This window comes from Mesoplodon densirostris, chromosome 2 (genome assembly GCF_025265405.1).
Source record: "Mesoplodon densirostris isolate mMesDen1 chromosome 2, mMesDen1 primary haplotype, whole genome shotgun sequence".
In the NCBI taxonomy this organism is placed as follows: domain Eukaryota; kingdom Metazoa; phylum Chordata; class Mammalia; order Artiodactyla; family Ziphiidae; genus Mesoplodon; species Mesoplodon densirostris.
Genome location: NC_082662.1, coordinates 112291297 through 112300253, shown reverse-complemented (window position 1 = coordinate 112300253; position 8957 = coordinate 112291297).

Here is an 8957-nt window from a genome sequence, read left to right as displayed (position 1 = left end):
AAGCCCACCCAGGTTCAAGGGGAGGAAACATAGATCCTACCTCCTGAGTGGGGAAGTGTGAGGGTCACATTGTAAGAAGAGCATGTGGGAGGGCAGATAGTGTTATGGTCATTTTTGGAAAATATAATCTCCCAACACAGCTCCCCAACACCCATTCCATCCCTAAACAATTTGTCTCAGCTAATTGAGGTAATTCCATCCCTTTGGCCATCTATACGTTCAGGGATAGGCAGGCCTAAACCGTGTGGGATAATGGGATTTAAGAGAAGGCTGTTCAGGGTTTCTGGAAAAGAAAAGCAAGTCTCTCCCTGAGATATGAACAAGAAAATACATGCCCTGGATATGTCACCTATGATTATAATGGTAAAGTGGATCATGGGATAAAAAGATGAAAGAACCTCACCCTTAATGACATCACTGAGCTGCTGAATCAATCAACCTTGGAGCCTCTTCTGCTCCAGGGGACTCCTGTTGTAAAGACAACAAATAATAATTTTATGGTTCCTTAAACTGTCTTAAGTCAATTTCCTATTATCTTCACCCCAAAGCACCCTAACTCATATATTTTCTCTCTAAAGCCTGGGAACAGAGCTGAACTAACCGGCCCACGCCTAGGCCTTCCAAGAGCTGGGGGGTGGGGATATGGGGACCAGGGAGAGGTGAATCAGAAGGAAGTCTTATTGCACAAAAATGTCAAACTGTTGATAAAGACTGCAACGTAGACCACAGGAAATTTTAAATTCTTCATTTGTCACATAAAAGTCCTCATGCCTACTACTAACCCATCACACACTTGTCCTAGACCCAGAGTATGAGTAGTAGTAGTTTGAATGACATTTAGGGTGAGTGGGTGGTGCCCCACAAAAAAGGCATTATACTATACCTGGTCCTCAAGGAGCTGACAGTCTAACAGGAAAAAAAGTGGTACATACTTAAATAGCTATAATTCAAGATAAGCTGTAATACATGCCACAAAAAAAGTGCAGATAAAAGGCTGTAGTAGATCAATGAAGAGACAGATCCTTTTTAGTTGGAAGAGATAAGTAAAAAGCTTCCTGGAGAAGGTTCTTTATGAGTTGGATCTTTGTACAGGTAGAATTTGGACATGAGAAGATGAAGGAAAAATTCCAGATGAAAGGAAGGAAACACAAGGAAAAAATCAGTAAGTGGGAAATTCTGGGGCTCCTAAAGACAGGAAGATATTCAAACTGTGACCTAGCACTGACCAATCAGAACAGTGGCCAGGCTACGAGGCTGGAGCAAGTCCTAGAGACCCTCACCACTCCGTGCATTAATCCTTATGTTACTTGATTATGGGAATCACATGGCCCAGGAGAGGGACTGAGGTGGCTGGGGCTTCAGGTGAATGGCACTCAGGGATTCAGGAAAGAAGAGAGGACAGGGCTACCCTGGTGGGCAAGTGGTTAGGAATCCGCCTGCCAATGCAGGGGACACGGGTTCAAGCCCTGGTCTGGGAAGATGCCACGTGCCGCGGAGAACCTGAGCCTGTGTGGCACAACTACTGAAGCCCGTGAGCCTAAAGCCCGTGCTCTGCAACAAGAGAAGCCACCGCAATGAGAAGCCCGCGCACTGCAAGGAAGAGTAGCCCCCATTCGCTGAAACTAGAGAAAGCCCACACACAACAACGAAGACCCAACGCAGCCATTAATTAATTAATTAATTAATTTAAAAAATTATGGGCCTCCCTGGTGGCGCAGTGGTTAAGAGTCCGCCTGCCGATGCAGGGGATACGGGTTCGTGCCCCGGTCTGGGAGGATCCCATATGCCGCGGAGCGGCTGGGCCCGTGAGCCATGGCCGCTGGGCCTGCGCGTCCGGAGCCTGTGCTCCGCAACGGGAGAGGCCACAACAGTGAGAGGCCCGCATACCGCAAAAAGAAAAAAAAAAAAAAAAAATTAGAGAGGACACTTAGCAACTGGTAGAGAAGAACTTCAATATTTTACCAACTAGTGTGGGCAAACCAGTGAGAACCGGCAGGAGGATCAACCCTGCCTACAGGCAATAGCGAAAAGTTCCCACTTGACCAGAGTTCGCAGTAAATGAAAGAAAATAATGAAAAAACAGAAGCTGGGATTCGAATTTCATCTTGAATTCCAAGATGAAAAATTTGGACAAAAAATGAGCAATACAGATCCACTGAGAACACTTTGATGACACATTCAGATCACAACGGATTAGACATGGATCTGATATGGTGTGGCCTCCTCGGAGTAGAAATGTAACATACATGCAACAATTTGCTGTGGGTCATTGTGAAAGAGAAAATTTCTCAACTCTGCCTAACGACAGTTGGAGACTAAAAACAACTATGTGGAGGACTTTAATGGTTTCCAGCCACCAGCATGAAAGATGTCTAGAAGAATATGAAGGAAAACGTAGATGTGTGCAGACAATGGAGGAAAGCAGTTAACTTCCACCAGCTTGCCCAGGAACTCCATGTCTGTCCTGAAGATGCCATCACAATAGGACAAATCAGGGAATTAGTGAGGGCCAGCAATTAGGGCAGAGGCAACAGGAAGTGAAAAGACAAGGGCTTGAAGGGATAACAATAGTGACACCAAGATCTGCAAAGTAGAGCCTACAAAGCACACTTTCATTTAATCCACACAGCAATACTGCAAGGAGTAATTAACATTTGTATAACACACCACCATTTGAAGAGCCCTTTTATATTTATTTTCTCCTTAATTGCTATCACCATTTTACATACGGAAAACTGAAGCTCAGAAGTAAAAACAGTTTATCTAGGAAGAGGGCTGGAACTCAAACTCAGGCCTTTAGATTTCTTGTCCAGCATTTCCATTTACAGCACAGTGGCCTCAGAGATTGAGGGGTCATTCCTTAATATTGCAAATGTGGCCTCAGTGCTGTGAGTAAGCACTGCAGATTATGGGAGAAATAAAAGGATCTCCCCTTACAGTTCTTATCTTCAAGAGGTAAATCTTCCAGCCCAGGACTTAAATGGGAAGAGACTCACCCAAGAGACTGAGTGTACACCTTCTGATGAAGATGACTCAGTTTCTAGAAGGAGCCCATTCCTGTTTTATTAATCAAATTAGATTTGGGGATCCTCAAAGGCAGGAACCATGACTTTTTTATCTTTGTACCCTCAGACCCTAGCACAGGATCTGGTACTCAATAAATACTTGTTGAATAACTTAATTTATATAAAATTTAAGACTCTTAACAGAAATAGCTTGCGATCCTTCCCCCAGAAAAGAAAAACAAAACAAAGAGTCAACAATTCTTGAAACAATTATTTAACATTGTCCTGAACGTTAAATCACACAGAATTAAACCAAGTACAGCCCCTACTCTGAAGTCATACTATTCGTTCAATCCCATGAACTTTCATTGGGTCCTACTATGTGCAAATGGCTATGAATGACACAAAAATGAACATGACGGATCCATAATTTCAAGGAACTCACATGCTATCAGAAAAGATACATCTATTAACATAAATCCCTGTAATACACAGCAGAATATTAAAATCCCTCCCCACAAGAAATAATTTACAAAATATTATGGAAGGAAGGGTAAATGTGGGTGGTGGAGATCAGAAAAGTTTCATGAAGGAGGAGCTTCATTGAAGGAGCCATAGAATTTCATCAGAGGAAACTGAAATTAAGGATGTTTCAAAGGCAGAGAAAGCTTGGGTAACAGTAAAGAGGTAAGGAAGTACAGAGGATCTTTGAGTGATAAACAGTGGTTCCATTTGTTAAAGCATGGAGGATAGAAAGGAAAGTGGCAGATGACATGCTGAGACCCCCTGTCACAACCTGTCAGTTTCACTTCAGACAGCATAACCTGCTTCACACTCTTGCTCTCCATTCCAGCTCCTCTCATCATCCGGGCTGAGCTCAGCACTGATGAGGATCACCCACCCAATGCCCCACCCTCATAGCTCTTGACTTCCCTCCTTCATGCCCACGCCACATACACTGCAGTCAGTTTGAGGCCCTTAGCCATGCTTGGATTTTGCCATCATAAGAGTTCTATCTACAAGTTACTAAACTCACTGGAAGTTTGTATTCTACGAATAACTTCTTAAATCCCCAGCTCTCTCCATCCCTCTTTTCCATTTAACTTGTTCTTTGATTTTATGGAGAAATTTTTTTGTGCCCACCCACCTTCCATGTCCTCACTCCTTCCTTTTTCTTCCTGTACTCAATGCCCAATCAAGTGGATTACTTTCTCACCCACACCCTCAACTCCTTCACTGCCTTATCCTTTTGTTATATCCATTCTGTAAAACCCTAAACCTATTTCACAAGCCTCTCTCTTGGATCCAGTGACTAGATTTCTAAACACACCAGAAGAAAGCCATACAGCCTCACAATCATACAACCATGTGTATTAGAGTCACTGCAAAATTATAGCTTCCTAAGCTTTTTTTTTTTTAATGTTGAGCCTTCTTTTAATTTATTTTATTTTTTTATTTTTGGCTGTGTTGGGTCTTCGTTTCTGTGCAAGGGCTTTCTCTAGTTGTGGCAAGTGGGGGCCACTCCTCATCGTGGTGCGCAGGCCTCTCACTGTCGCGGCCTCTCTTGTTGCCGAGCACAGGCTCCAGATGCGCAGGCTCAGTAGTTGTGGCTCACAGGCCCAGCTGTTCCGCGGCACGTGGGATCTTCCCAGACCAGGGCTCAAACCCGTGTCCCCTGCATTAGCAGGCAGATTCTCAACCACTACACCACCAGGGAAGCCCCTTCCTAAGCTTTTGCACCACTCAGCCATCTGAGTCAGCTCCTGTTTCCATTTCCCTCTGGGACTATGGAGAACCTCTTCAAGTCTCCTACTCAAATCCTGTGGGCTCTGTCAAGCACGTCCTTACCTCCCTCTTCATATGCCAACAAGGGTATCAGGAAGGATACTCCTCTGTAGCCCTCCCAAAGCTATGGTCCCTCTATAGTCTCACTCCTCATTTTCCCCTTTTCCACTCTGTGGGGTAATTCATCCACTATAGCTCCTCTGAGACCTTGCTCTATCGTTTGTATCGTCTCAACCTTGTACATGTGCCTTCCCATTCTGGTGACTCCTTCTCCATACCCTGTGAAGCCATTCAAGGGAACACTGCAGTAAGCAGGATACTGGCTCTGCCCTCAAGTAGCTTGCTGTCTAGTGAGGAAAATAAATAAGTAAACAGAAAATGACAGTAGAGTATAGTAAGAATTACAGTACAGGGAGCTATGGGGGAACATATAGTGGATACAGGACATGCTGAATTCCTCCAGCTTTGAATTGTGACAACACATGCGAAGTTCTGTCTACCAGAGAACCTCATTAGAGACTCGGTGCCCAAGGCTTTTACTGGAGGCTGGTTGCATACGCACACTTTCTCCAGCATGTACCGGAAAACTCCAAACTCCCAGAAGGAATGCAGGTGCTTGGCATAAACTACATTGTTTGTACCAACAGTTGAGGCACAGTGAGCCACTCTTAGGCCCAGTGAGGGGACAGATGGGAATCCTCTTGAAATACAAGTTCCCAGATGCCAGCCAAAGTCCAGCCTTGCAAGCAGGCCTTGCTAAGGACAGCAGTCTCGGGCAGCTACGTTAACTCTTTTTTTGCATAGATACCTAGCACTCTCTTAGGAGATGAGAAATGCTTAGGGAAGATGATTTCTAAGTTATATGAAGGATGACACTATGGACTTAACTGTGTCTGTCCCAACAACAACAAAAAAAATTTGCATATGTTAAAGCCCTAATGTGACTGTATCTGGATATAGGGTCTTTAAGAGGTAATTACAGTTAAATGATTAAATGCTTAAATGTCATAAGAGTGGAGCCCTAATTCAGTAGGAATGTGGCCTTATAACAAAAGGAAGAGAGAGAACCCTCCCTCTCTCCACCATGTGAAGACTCAGCGAGAAAGCAACCATCTGCGAACCAGGAAAAGAGCCCTCATCAGGAACTGAGTCGACTAGTACCTTGATCTTGGACTTCCAGCCTCCAGAACTGTGAGAAAACAAATTTCTGTTTACACCAGTCAGTCTGTGGGAGTTTGTTATGAGAGTCCAAGATGACTAAGATGAGAAAAAGACTATTGCAGGCAGACAAGACAGGTGTGCAAAGGCCCTGAGGTGAGACAGAGATTTGAAGAGCTATAAGTAAATGTGACTGTTCCCGGTCCTATTCTCTCCTAAAGTGATTTCATCCCTCTTCCAAACCCCCCACATCTAAGCAGAGGCCAGGTTTGATTGCTTTTGCCTTCTTTGTACTTGGAAATTCCCTGCCCCACCTCCATGGCTATCTCACCTTGGTTATTGCAACAATATCCTAATATGTTCCTTGCCTCTAGTCTCTTTCCTCTCTGGTACATTTTCTATGCTTCCCAAAAGGTGAAGTGGGTCAAGTCACTCTCCTGATTTAAAATCTTCAGTGGTTCTTGATAGATAACCCTCAGGATACAATCCAAATTTCCAAGCGTAGCCCTTAGTGCTCTGACCCTTACCTCTCCAGGCTCAATCCCACAGCTCCTGGCTCACTTTTACCATCACCCCATACCCAAAGCCCAGGACTACCAAACCACCTGCAAGTACTGAGAATACACATATGCTTCACCCCTGCTTACTTTTGCACAAGCCATTACGGAAGGGTTCCTCTGAAGACACCACTCGATGTTCTAAGTATTTTACATGATTACATCTTCATCCTCACAACAACCATATGAAGTGAGTACTACTACTCTCCACTTTATAATTGAGGAAACCAAGGCACAGAGCAGATAAATGACTTGCTGGAGCTCATACAGATAATATGTTGCAGCACTGTGCTATACTGATTTCACCTTGCTTCACCACTGTGCCCATCCACCTGATGAATTCTTTTATTTACTTTTTTTTTTTTTTTACACCTGGTGGATTCTTATTCATCCTCCACTACCCAACTCAAGCAACACTCTCTCCACAACACTTTCTCTGCTCCTCCAGAGTTAACCACTCACTTCATTCCCAGCAGTATCACTGTGCCTTGGTCACACCCCTGTTATTATGGTTGGCTACTGTATCCATTTAAGATCCTGCCTGGCCCTGCACAGAGCTCAGGTTGCACATAAGAATTACCCTGCACCGTGGAAGTCCCCACATTTATTTCCTGAATAAATTGACTCATCTGTACCTCATCTTTGTCTCTTGGTATCAATTTACCAGCCCTCACTCATCCTCGGCTCCTTGCCCACTTTAGCCCTTCACTTTGACACACCATTTACCTACTTTGCCAATTCTACTTTGCATGCCATCTTCCTGAACTCTCCCCTCCTTTAACTGAAAACCCCTTTCATCATGACCGTGGTGATTTGTCACTACAGACAGCCCTCACTGGGCGGGGCTGATCCCCCAACCTGGTTCTGGAGAATTCATACTTATTTGATTCAGCTCTTTTCTTTGGTTTCACTCAAGCCACCTCATAGGGCAGGGAAGTTATTGAAAGAATAGAGGCCTGACATGAAATCAGGAAAACTAAACAACCAGGTGCAGGAAGAACAAGAACACTATTCTGCACATTTTTTCCAAACTTCATAGCTCCTACTTATTTATGGTGTCTGATGCTTCATAATTTTTATTTGCCATGACCTCATGATTCTGTCCATGCAAATGTTCAGCTTCACTTTTCTAAATGCCTAATTTGCTATGTGTTGCTAATTTCAGTTTCCCAAAAAGCTGAAGGGTCCCAGCTCACCTTTTCACGTCATGTCGTGAAACATCCACTACTATCCATTCTATGGACTAGCAGTACTTGAGTCCAGCACTAACCTCAACCCAATCAGCTGTGACAGTGGGCACAGGGTCAAATCATGCAAAAATTCACTAATGGGGCTGGATTTTCAGCAGAGGCAATAAATGGGGTGTTTTTCCTTAAAGAGGAATGTTGTATGGGAGGTCCATGATTCAGGTATAGAGTAATATAGACCAATGATTCTTTACTTTTTTTGATCATAGATTTTTCTGAGAAACAGATGAAAGCTCTGAAGAAGAAGTTCTCTTATGCAAAAAATTTCACATATACCTTTAGGGTATTTGTGGACCCCAGCAGCCATCCATGGAACACCCCCCAGAACACCATAGGTCTAAAGTCTATCCATAGACCACCCCAAAGGCAGGCATTAATATCACATTTATGTTTGTATCTCTTGTGCCTAGCAGTGGGCCTGGCACATAGTAGTTTTCCAAAACTATTTTTTGAATGAATAAATTGAAGGAGTCATTCATTAATTAAGGTTAAAGAGGATTTTCAAAGCCAGGTAGAAGCTAAGAAGTTTGGATTTGATATAAAAGGCATTAGAGAGCCATCTTGTTTTGTTCTTTTGTTGTGTTTCATTTTTAAGCAGGCACTTGATCAGAGCTGTACATTAGAAAAATGTGTCTTTGGGCTTCCCTGGTGGCGCAGTGGTTGGGAGTCCGCCTGCCGATGCGGGGGACACGGGTTTGTGCCCCGGTCCGGGAGGATCCCGCGTGCCGTGGAGCAGCTGGGCGCGTGAGCCATGGCCGCTGAGCCTGCGCGTCCGGAGCCTGTGCTCCGCAACGGGAGAGGCCACAACGGTGACAGGCCCGCGTACCGCAAAAAAAAAAAAAAAAATGTGTCTTTAACAGTCAATAGAACAGATTGGAGGGCAAGAGACCAGTTAGGAAACTGGAGGAAAGAGGGAATGCAAACCTAAGCTAGAACACTGGAGGTGAGAATAGAAAATATGAGGGGCAGATCCAAGAGAAAGTGTAAAAATAAAACTGATGGTACTTGGCACTCGATAAGATTTGGGGGTAAGAAAGGGATTTAGAGTCAAAACCTGGCTCCAAAGTTCTCAAGTCGGGAGAATAGAAGAATGTCAATACCATTAGCAGAGGTAAGGAAGACAGAAGAGAAACAGATTTAGGGAAAACAAGTATCTCTTGAATTGAGTTTGAGGCTCAGGTGAGACTTTCAAGTGGATTCAAGAA